Raw genomic sequence first — 8,873 nt, 5'->3', positions numbered from 1 at the left:
CAGCTCCCTGCAAAATGTCCTTCAAACACTAAAAGTAAATAATTTTTCCATGATATGAACAAAAAAATAAAAAGAACAGAAAAGATGATGAAGAAGAAAGATGTTAGGCTTCCCTCTGTCAAAGGAAAGCACTATGTTCTTCAGTTACTCTGAGTTTGAAAGGCAGAAATGAATAAGTACAGAGGCATTACGAAAGAACCTCATCTCTTTGCTTGCTGTCATCTCAGCTCTTCGTAAGATATGACCTGCTCAGCTGCAAGCAGCTCTCATGGAGGCAGGCAGAGGGCAGAAAGATCAACAGCACAGCCCTCTTCCTTGACAGGTGAATGTAAGTGGCACTTCTAATGCTGTTACTAATTTATTAAGTATTCCAAAGTTAGAATTTAATCAGAATATTTTTGTCACATTATCCATCACGAACTTAGAAGAGATGGAATTTTCTTAAACAGCCGCACAGTGCAGTGCCTTAGGCAGGCTTTTAGTCATTTCAGTTTGTCACAATGGGCTCGTTCCATTTTAATGATTTAGTTAATTGTGTGACAGGCTATGAAAAATGGGAGTGACCCAATGCCTAGTCCAAGGAATATGCCAAGGTTTAGCAGCTAAGTTACTGAGAACTACTCTCATTTGCAAATGGAAAAAAGAAGTTCCCACTTTTGCCTTTTCCTTTATCATTTCAGATTTCATATGTTAAGCAAAAGTCAAGTTAGAGAAAAGCACCTCATTTGTATAAAGACAAGATGAACATAAAAAAGTCACATTAGCAGTTTAAATGATCAAGTTAAATAAGACACAATTTAGGTGAAAAGATAATTAAGTGTTGAAAATGTAATGATCCATTTGACAGTGGGAGAACGGAAGATGCAGAGAATTCCAAATACAACCTCCCCATCTAGAAATCACATTTAGTATTTCTTACAAGAGATTACATGCATCTGATAGTGCTGTGTTAGTTTAAGATTCAACCTATCATTTCACTGAGGCACACTAATATTACATAAATGATGCACTTTATAATCACAGTAGAATCAGGGAAAAGGATCTTTTATAAAATCATGCATCATCAAAACATCAATAGCAAGTAATAATAACTGTGTCTTGTATTTACTCTGCCTTGATTTTGTGTAAGAATTCTATTGGTACAGACTTTGACAATCCTACTAATTCCTTCTTCCAAAGAATTTAAACATTTCATTCCACCTTGGCAGAATAGTAACCAAGGAAAAAAAACTCTAGAGGTAACTCAAAATAAAACTAATAACATGCCATCATATTCAAATTAAAATATCATATTAATCTCTATGGCATTTTGAAAATAAGACATTCTGTTGAGTTAGAAGATCTGGGTTCAAGTAATTCATTGAAACAGCTTGGGTAAAGTCCCTGAGATGCGGTTTCTGCACCTGTCAAATTGGACTATATTCTTTACTTTACACAATTATTGTGAAGAGAAAATGTTAATTTTTGTAAAAGCAATAATATGGGTCTGTACCAATAAGGCAATGCATTATCCTGGCAAAGATTAGGGGGATAAGAAGACTAAAAAGCAACCTTGCTGACACATTGGAGGCCACCAGACAGCAGTGCATTACAAGTATATTGCCACCCATTCCGGGTAGGTATCACAAATTATAGAGTGTCCATCTAGTATTTATTGAGGACACTATTGCACCATTTGAAAAAAGATATATAGATAGGCAGCATCCATCTTATAGAAACCTGAAACTATTACATATTCTAAGTAAAAACAAATTATGTGATACATTATAGAATGGGCAGGTAAATGGATTGGGTGAAGTATCACATATTTTGCTTTTCTATTTTGATAATGTTTAGACATGCTATGCTTCCAGTAGTTTATCACTATGCACTAGAGACTTTTAAATGGAATAGATGTGCATTGAAATTCTATTCTGAAATATAGACCATGACCTGGTCACAACAAACAAAACACAGTAATTCTAATGCAATCAACACATTATCAGCTTACAGTGTATATTATACTCATAGATAGTAGTGTGCTCTAAATGACTTTTTGAAACATTGAACAAGAGACATACATACTAACGCTTTATAACCAAATGGGTCAGGTGAAAAGGAGAGTGTATGATGGCATCCATTTGTAGATTTTTTTCCTTTTTCATTTAATGTATTTTTCAATTTATAAAAATTTCAATCACAAAAACTTTTATCTTTAAAAAACAAAAATTGTTATAAGAGACAGGATGTTCATTAGTTAAGCAATGTGATAAAGCTAAAAATATTTTAATCTGTATTGCAAAACAAACATGTTCATTAAAAAATGGAGATGTGCAACATCATTTTTATTTTACAGTTTATGTTACTTCTCCTAGAATCAATTTAGCTATGTGTACATAATAAATTAATTTATCAGAATATCCACACTACATGCAGAATCAGTTTTCCTGAGTGCCTATAAAGTTCCTAGTTCTACTGTTCAAACTCTATAGAAATTGTATTTATTAATTCCTTTAATATTCCTGATAATCTATTTACAATTGATTTATCTCCCAAATTAGTCCAAATGGCTAAATGTGATCCGTTACTTACTATCAATCAGTCAACTTACTATGTAAATCCAGAGCCTTCCAGATGTGCTTGTTTATGCCTCATTTGTACCTACTGACCAGGAATCATGTTTATATAACAACTGGAGCATTAGTGTATAATTAATAATGATACTTCTGCTTACTATTGCTTATGCTCTGACATCTAGTGAAGATTCTAGTTACCTTTCATGGTAGATCTGTGGAATTTGTAAAAAGAACTGTCTTTGTAAAAGATTTGGCATTCCAAATTTATTTTTAGGTTAAGATCATTAAGCTTTTGGGGGAAAAGCATCTCCTTCAGTATTTGTTTCCCAGAACCATATCTAAACTGTTCCCACGTGTCATACAATGGATCTATTTTCATCCCTCAGGTGAAGATCATGGCAGGCAACACCCAAGACATTCCCAGTTCAAAGCATTTGACACTCAGTGTGGGAAAACCAGCAAAGATCAGGGGCACGGAAATTCCTCTACAGACTCTAAAAGCTTGGACTCATACTACATCTCTCTCTTCTTCTCCAACCCTTATTATTACAAATATTGGCAAAGTGAGAGATAGTTTCTCACTTGGTATCCCAGATGTGAAAGTGAACCACTTGGTGACAAGAATGCCTATGAGAACAGCGAAGAAGTCAGGTAGATCATCTTCTCCCTAATGATATAGAATCAGTGGAAGAAAGAGGTGGTAAATGCCACAGTCAACATCCTAGTTCATCTGTCTTATGTTTTAGTTGACTTTACTGAGGCTGGTGCATAATCCCTCAAATTCACAGCCTTACAAAACAATGTTTCACAAAAGAGAAAATGAAAACAAATGAAAATAACTGGAATTTTCAGAACTTGAAATGTGATAGTATATGAAGTCAGTTGTGCAAATTGTAAAAAAAAATTGAAAACCATATCATTCTAGCATAAATTCTACTTTTTTCCTGTGGCAATGGGAAAAATCAGAAAATGATCAAGATGAAAATTTAAAGAAGCTGTGATCATCTCTAGCAATTACCCCTTTTCCATATCACTGCATGCCCCCCTTAAATATTTTTCATGCTCCGATCCTCAGTCCTTAACCTTTTCTCTTACCTTGAATCCCTTCTCCATATATATTTCTCTACTGATTTGCATATACAAAATTCCTTCACTCTCTCTCTCTTTCATCTCTCAGCCTCTTGCTTCATGATTCTGTGACCACTTAGGGGTGATTCACTGGCAATATCCACCTCTCCCTAATTCACATCCATGAATGAATCACCCTATCATGCCCTCATCATAAACCCCTTCCTTTCTCATACTTTCCACATCTGTACTTTTACTGTGCTAATGTATCAAAGAGGCTGAGTTTTTAGCCAAAACGTTTAGTGAAAATTTAACCTGAACATTTCTCTAAAAAAAAGAAGTCAATCTATTCCGTTCTTTTATGTGTATCATAGCCACCATCACCAGCAATATTCAGCTGTACATTCCCCTTTATGAAATTTGTTTTTATCTCCTCAAAGTTTTAAATATTTATTATAAAATTCTATCATCTCCAAAGTATTTCTTTTTTTTTTTTTTGGTGGGGTTATACTTAGGGAATGAGAAATCTTGATGGCAAGTGTCAACTAACTGATGGTGGAAATAGCGTAGTTAGACCAAACCCTGAGAAATCAGAAGTTAAAAAAAAAAAGAAAAAAAAGGTCTACTAGAAACATAGCCCCATAGCTTCTGCAGCTCACTGCGACCTTTTGCTTCCATATACTTTTCCCATATTCTGCCAGTGCCCTGGATCAGTCCTTCTCCAAATTCCCCTATTACACGGGTTAACAAAGAGAATTGGGTAGTATTGAATAGGAATTCCCAAATTCTTTTACCAGAAAGTTAACAGAGGAAAACGAAAACGTTTTCCCAGAATCCCCAGCTGGACCTTCTGAGTCAAAATCCTGCTGGCACATCATGATACATACCAGAAGATCCATGTAGCGTCATTCATATAGAACTGTACTTCAGCAATATAGGCGTGTAGGCATATTTAGACTGCCCTGAGACTCAAACTCCATATTTTGCCTCAGGGTTCCAAACAACAAACATCCAAAAGACTTTTGAGAATCTACTCCATTGGCAATTTGGGGGTTGTTTATCCCTGTATTCATTATGGGATTATCAAGAAGACTAATGAGGTAGTATATTTGGAAGAACTTTGAGAGCCTGCTTAAGAAAGTATTACATAAGTGCAAAGTATTGTAAAGAAGCAATGGAGGAAAATGTGTTGGCTGAGGAAATAATTGGCAACAGGGAGAAAGCAACATTTCTTGCAGCTGGACAGAAAATGTGAGGCATTACGGAGCCAGGTGAATGGAAAAGGGATTTAGTTTAATTGGAGGAGGATGATAAGTGCCAGCAACTTGGAAAGAAGTGGAAAGCAGATTTGACTGTTTGGAGAACATTCTTCAAGAGTACCTGATGAGATGTCCAGATTGTCAACTGCACAGTCACCCTAAGTTTTTTTTCAGGTGCCAACTCCTTGCCTTTGAATTTCAGTAGAATATGTTATTAAAGGGTGTGTAGGTGGGTATTTATGTCTGCATGTGTATGTGTGTGCATGTGTAATCATTCACACAAATTAAAATAAGTATTATAATATTAGGATATCCAAAAAATATGCAGAGTTCACAAAGAAAGTACTTCTCAAAGAGGCTAATGAACATTATTCTAAATAACTTTGGACATTTGGTTACATTAAATTTAATTATCTTACAAACAAAATTTTATTGAATGGGTTTTTCTTTTTCTTAGATATATTTTTTAAAGGTTTTATTTGTTTAAAGCTGACAACATAAATTGTCAGTTGAAGTTTTATTTGTACCTGTGATGCCTTATTTTTAGTTAATAATGATATAGCGAACACCACAATATACCACAAAGGACATGGTCCGTAAGTCAGTCAGTATAGATGAGATTAGTTCTCTCACAGGATTCAAAACAGAAAATAATTGTGGGCTTTATGGAAGAAAGGAATGATGAATAGAAACAATTTATTTGTTAATTTGTATTTATATAAATAATATTACTCACAATTCTATAAAATTTCCCTTTATGTCATCACATCAAAAATCTCCTCAGTTTTCGTACATAAGGCAGATGGGGAAAGAAATATTCCTTCTTGAACCCACTGTCCTCTCTCTTCCATAAAACTTGTAACACTCTGCTATACAGTAGCATAGCTCTCATCCCAAAGTGGCATTCAGAGGGGAATTTCCTTCCTGTCCTGTGCTGGGTGACACCCCTTGATTCCTCTTTGTTTTAGCTGTTCCCTCATGTTGATGAAACAAAACTTTTGTAAACTTCTGAGAATGGATATATGAAATGTCAATATTTTTAGAGTTTGCGTGCGTGTCAGTGTCTTGCTGCCATCACTCTTGTTTCATACGTTGACATGATATAGAATTTTATGTTGAACTATTATTAAAAAAAAAAACTTAAAGGCACAATTCCATTTTCTTCCAGGTTTCAGTACTACACCCTCATACGTTTGGTGTTATTCTAATTTACAAATCTTCGCCTGTCCCACTTTTCTCCTCTCTGAAAAATGCTGACATCTTCTCTGTGTTCCTGGAATTTTGAAATCTAACCAAATAGGGTATTTTAGTGGCTCTTTTAAAATTCCATGATGTTAGTTACAATGTGGAAATCCCTTCTAGTGTCGAACCTCTTGCCCTCCGATATGGATAGTAGTCACATATTATTTCTTTGATTATTCCTCTCTTTTGGTTTCCTCTACCTTCCATTTCTGAAATTCCTATTAAACTTTATATTTTCTGGAAAGTTCCTTGAATGTTGTCTTTAAAATTCTGTTTTTATTTTTGCTTTTTTTCTCATTTCTTTAAAAAAAAAATAATTTTAGGTAACTCCCCTCAGTCCTTTTTCTAATCCTTCTTAAAATATTTTGTTTACATATATAAATATAAACAAGTTAAATGTTATATATCTATTTCATATACATGTATATTCTTAGATATGTCTATAGTATATATGTGTGTATATATAGCTCTTTGTAGGTTGATAAATGTTCCTTTTTTATGGCATCATATTCTTATTACATAGATGTAAAAGGATAGTAATTTTAATAGTAGACAAAATCTATTGAACACATAATGTTCCAATTAATAGTTTTAAGAACTTAATCTGTCTTAATTTTATCCTTTAATTTGTGTGAGACCGTTTTTAAATTTTGTTTTGTTCATTGCCTCTATGTTTTGAAATGCATTTTTTAAAAATCTTTTTCTTTTCTTTCCTCAAATCTTCAATCATACTTTGCATTAGAATAAAAATTCGATTGGATACACTGTGTATGGGGCAGGGCTTGCCCACTGAAGAGTTTGAGTAGAACAGTAGGGCAGAGAAATAGCTACTTTGGCTTGTAGGATGCCCCTTGTGGTGGGAAGAAATATGCCGTGATCTCTACTCCCTGGTGTTAACATCTGTGAGAGTACTTGGGACAGAATGGCCTGCCAAGTGCTAATCAGCTCTCTACAGTCAAAGTTTGTCAAACTCATATGTACATGTGCATATCTATCTATGTCTATATTTACCTATAGACATAGATAGATACATATGTACATACATACATATATACATACATGTATATATACATATATGTATGTGTGTGTGTATATATGTATCAGAGTTTGGCAGACTTTTCCTGTAGAGAGCTGATTAGTGCTTGGCAGGCCATTCTGTCTCAAATACTCTGTTATTGTAGTGCAAAAGCAGCCATAGATCATTGTAAACTAATGAGCTTGATGATATTTTAATAAATCTGTATGATGGGCACTGAAATGTGTTTTTCAGTTACTTAAGTCTATAGAACCCATCCTTAGTTCAAGGAACATTTATGCAAAAGTAGGTAAATTTGGTCCTTAAGCCATAGTTTACTAATCCATGGTATACATATAATTGCATGCATATAATTGAAGTTTGTTTTAATTTTGTAAGGAATGTTAAACCCTATATAATCTTATATTGCCTTCTTCCATTTATATATTAGTAAAATGTATCCATATTTACCTGTTGCATTTAGTTAATTTTGCTTGCTGCCTAGAGCATTTATAAGATCATATCAGAGTTCATGCAAACACACTCCTGTTGGTGGGCAATTGGGTTCCAGGTATGGAACCTCCAATTCCTGAGCCTTTTCTGACTTTGGTAGTGGGATCGGCTGCTGTTAGTTAACTTCTTCTATTGGAGTGTGATATGCCAGTTTTTATCATCTGCTGAGTCCGTACACCTACTGTCTTTCAATATTCCCTTGAAATCCCTCTTGTCACCTCCTCTTCCATTCTCATTCTACTTAGTCTTGCAGATATTTTAATGCCTATAATGACATTTTTTTGAAGAAAGAGGATACAGAGGTAAACACGTATTTTCCACCACACTTAACTGTAATTTACTTGGATCTTGTTTACATAGACAATTTCAGAAGATGTATTTTAGGAAAGATAAAAGTTAACCCAGAAGATTCACTTCTGGCCTGATGGAATGAGTACATAGGCAATTCTGTCTCAAAGAGCAACCAAAAAAGTGACCAGAACTGTCAAAAAAAAAAAAAACCCAGCAGTCATTTCAGCCCTTAAAATCAAAAACATAAAACAAACTGAGGAGAGTTTATAACTGAAAACCACTGAGCATGGCATAGGAGTAGCAGGAGTCTGTGGCATTCTTCCCGGGGTCTTTTCTCACTGCCACCCCCGCACCACTGGTGAGGAGTCAAAGCAGGACGAGTCTAGAAAACTAGCAACTTCAACCTAACTGCCAGAAGACACTTACTTGATTTGGAGTTTTTTAAAGGCATTTAAAATGGAAAGCAAATAAGAAGAGCTAGTGGCTCAGCTAGACAGAGGTTTCAGTAAAACTTGAGCAAATAACAGACCTGCAAACCAGTGAGTGATTTAACTGGGAGTTTCAAATGATGCAACAACCACGGGAGCTTGATCAACTTCCAGTCTTTCTCAGGTGGATCCTAGTCTAATACACTGCAGAGGTCAGAGTACACTAAAATTTATCTACACATCCTTGGCTGAAACTGCCTCCCCACAAATGCACAGGGGATCCAACAGTATGTAAAAAGGAGATAGACTCTAAAAAACACCCTGAACTTTGAATGCACTTCCCAATCTTTTGTTTTTTGTTTGTTTGTATGTTTTGTTTGCTTATATACTTATTTATTTTTTGCTTGTCTGCATTAAATCTGTGAAATGTATCTCCTCGATATTGTGTATTCATTGACATTTCTGCCCTTGGCTTTTTTCTTTTCTTTTGATTTTAGTTTTA

The sequence above is a fragment of the Manis pentadactyla genome, chromosome 12 (genome assembly GCF_030020395.1).
Source record: "Manis pentadactyla isolate mManPen7 chromosome 12, mManPen7.hap1, whole genome shotgun sequence".
NCBI lineage: Eukaryota > Metazoa > Chordata > Mammalia > Pholidota > Manidae > Manis > Manis pentadactyla.
This window is presented reverse-complemented; position numbering follows the sequence as displayed.